Raw genomic sequence first — 3,356 nt, 5'->3', positions numbered from 1 at the left:
TTAAGCATGTGATCGCATCATGTCAAAGTTTTGAATATTCCAAGGTTATTGGTTCGCGCGTTTTCGCATTTCGTTGAGTCATAGTATGCCGACTTCCCCATAGGCCACTTTCCTTGCACTAAGCATTTCGCATCTCTACGTTCATTATTATCGCAAAGTCTTGCATTCATCGCACAATTTACAACTAGGTACAGAAGCGTGCTCAGGATTACTATCATAGATATGGTTGTATAATGTAATCGCATAAATGATCATCATATAATTTCATCCAACCCATCGGGTTAACACATACTCGAATAAATCATACGAGTTCATTTTCATAACAACATCCACCTCGGCATAAGCGCAAATATCAATTTCATATCCATGCCTGTAATACCCCTTACCCGGTAGGTAAACCCACCGAATACATGATGTCACGTTTCAGTATCGACAACCCGTACTGAAATTTTCCTATTTTCTTTTTAGCTTAAAAAGCACAATTAAAATCTATTACATTTAAAAAGTTAACATTTATCCAGCGGAAGATTAAAGATTAAACTATTTCACAACATGCCACGACTACTAAACCAGATTGACCACCAGTGACTCGCCAAAGATGCAAAGCTGCGCAACACCACTGACATACTATCAACTCTAACCTGCAGGGGGGTAAAAGAAGATAGGAGTGAGCTTTCCACAGCTCAGTAGATATATCCAAACTATGAAAATCATTTATCTAATCTAAACTATATTGAGACTTTTACATTATTTATCTTTTACTTATAAACATTCATTCTTAGCACTTCCCACTTTCATAATGTACTATATTAATCTTTTACTCGTCAACACATATTAATTTACGTATCACCTTCCACATGTTGTCATTTCTTAAGACATAATATATCATCATTCTTTTCTTGTATTACCATATATCACTTTATTACAACATCTATACGTTCACCGTGTTTTTCAGATAATATCTCATATCAATACTATCACATTGTACCATAATTCTTCATATACTTACTTACAAAATACATGTTTCCATATAATTCCTTAATTTATCCAATTAGCTAATTATCATTTATTCACACTTATTCTTATCTTATAAGCATATTACTTCTCATAATATGTCATACGTCCTATTTCCATATCCAAAGTCATTCAGTCATTTATAACTCTATGTAACATTCTTATCCACACACCAACGCAGACAAATCGCAAACGTTAACCCATTTCAAACACATATAACGATCACCAAAGTACACATTTACCGAAATACATATAATCAGAAATAATATACAACCTATATCATAAACAATTTTATATCCATATACATATGCATCTCTATTCCTTTTTATTATTCTGTGATGGATCAGGCCTGGTATCTGCCCGGGATTTCTAATATGATTGACCCGAAGGTCCCAATATGATTGACCCGTAGATCCCAATATGATTTGACCCGAAGGTCCCACTGTGATTTGACCCGAAGGTCCCACTGTGATTTGACCCGAAGGTCCCAATATGATTTGACCCGAAGGTCCCACTGTGATTTGACCCGAAGGTCCCAATATGATTTCAGATCCAGGGCAAGACCGTCACAGATCCTCTTTAGTCGAATGATTCATATAATTCCAATATCATATGCAAAACATATCAATTTCATCAATCACGTATCCATACCTTATCCTACCAAATAATTCGAATATAACATATAAAACATATCTTTTGCACCAATCACATATCCATATCGTATTCCACCATCAATATCAAATAACGCATAACCATATTTAGTTCACACCATATAACCCAAATATTCACCACAATCAACATATAGCAATCAACCACATAATATATGTAAAATTAAAGTGTGATTCATACACACTTCAACACATATTATCACATTTCACACCTAATTATTTCTATCATCGTCATATAATTATATTTATACCATTTCTTTGTAGAACTTTCATATCAGGTTTATAAATATCATAATAATTCCATTTGTGTCTTCTAATGACATATATATAATTATCACATAGAATAACATATTATTATTCAATTAGTTCACATAGTTCAAACCAGAAGTAAAGTTCATAGTAAGGATATCCTACCTCTTAGGCTTATGAACATAAGCATATTTCACCTTGATACTTCTCTACCTTCTAGGTTCACTCCTTTGTCTCCAAAACGCACGTTCCTTCGCCTTTATGCATAATATAAATAGTGTAACTATTAATAACTCATATTTACCCAAAGAAGTTCAGTTTATAATCCAACATGATTCACTCAAGGCTTCCTAATAGTTTAAGAGATATTCTTATTTTCCCGTAGACTACCAAAATCAGACAATTTCTGGCAACATTTTCTAAACAATTTTTATAAATGGTATTTGTATTCTTTAATTAATCATAAAATTCAGAGAACAACTAAACACCTTATAGTTAATTTAGAAATTATGAAATCAAGTTTTCATCGACCTTACATGCCCTGAATATTTCGGATGACACATACCAAAATATGACAAAGTACCAGAATTTTGACAGTTCATAGCTGTATCGTTATAACAATTTATACACATAGTAAACGAACTCCTAAATTCTCCACAAAATTCAGGGACTCTCTAGACTCATAAGAGTTATTATAAAAATTGATACACCAAACTTTTCACAGTCCTAAATATTCAAAACAAATCGGAATATGGGGCTGAAAAACAGAGGAGTAAATCTGACTCATACTTTTGTATCAAATTCTATTTCCATTTATGTTTAATCATCCCATTAACCATAAATCAACAACCATTTACTCTATATAATATCAAAACTATTTATTTATAGCCAACTATGTTCGGTTATTTCACAATTTCTATCAGAATTGAATTTCACTCCGATTATCGAATCAAACGACGTTTATAGAAGAATCTAACCTCCAACATAGCTATTTTGGATGTTGGGTCAAGGTTGGATTGAAATTCAATCTCTGAAATGAGGAGGAACTAGGGAAATTAGGACTTGGGGGGAGCTATGAGAGCTTCTGGCATCTCGACGACTTCGCCGGCGAGCTCGGGAGGCAAGGTGCAGCTGAACAAAGAGAGTCCAGGGGCGGCAATGGAGATTGCAGAGAGAGGGTAAGAGACATGGGGAGAGAGAGAGGAGAGTGTGAGGGATTAATTTTGATTCATATGTCCAACTCATTTTTTTCTATTTTATGAATTCTTCTCTTCTTTTTTTTCCTTAATTCTTTGCATGACACGTTCTATCTCTACCATTTATCATTATCACTTCATTTCCATTTTCTTTTCTTTTATTTAGTTCTTTTCCTTTACTTAGACTATTGACTATTCTTTTCCATATGTTTATCATATGCACATACAT

The 3,356-nt window shown here is 33.5% G+C and overlaps 1 long non-coding RNA gene across 1 annotated transcript; it reads right to left on the bottom strand.

The window, feature by feature from the left end:
* Nucleotides 1-259: 259 nt before the first annotated feature.
* Nucleotides 260-3,139, bottom strand: LOC121744008. Its single transcript, XR_006038409.1, has 3 exons — nt 2,909-3,139; nt 2,097-2,188; nt 260-641 (listed from the first exon to the last, which is right to left on the bottom strand). It is a non-coding gene; the product is annotated as an uncharacterized LOC121744008 (long non-coding RNA).
* Between the last annotated feature and the right edge of the window lie 217 nt (nt 3,140-3,356).

The sequence above is a fragment of the Salvia splendens genome, chromosome 8 (assembly GCF_004379255.2).
Source record: "Salvia splendens isolate huo1 chromosome 8, SspV2, whole genome shotgun sequence".
Taxonomy (NCBI): domain Eukaryota; kingdom Viridiplantae; phylum Streptophyta; class Magnoliopsida; order Lamiales; family Lamiaceae; genus Salvia; species Salvia splendens.
The sequence above is the reverse complement of the archived record's forward strand: the minus strand, read 5'-3'. Positions and strand labels throughout refer to the sequence as shown.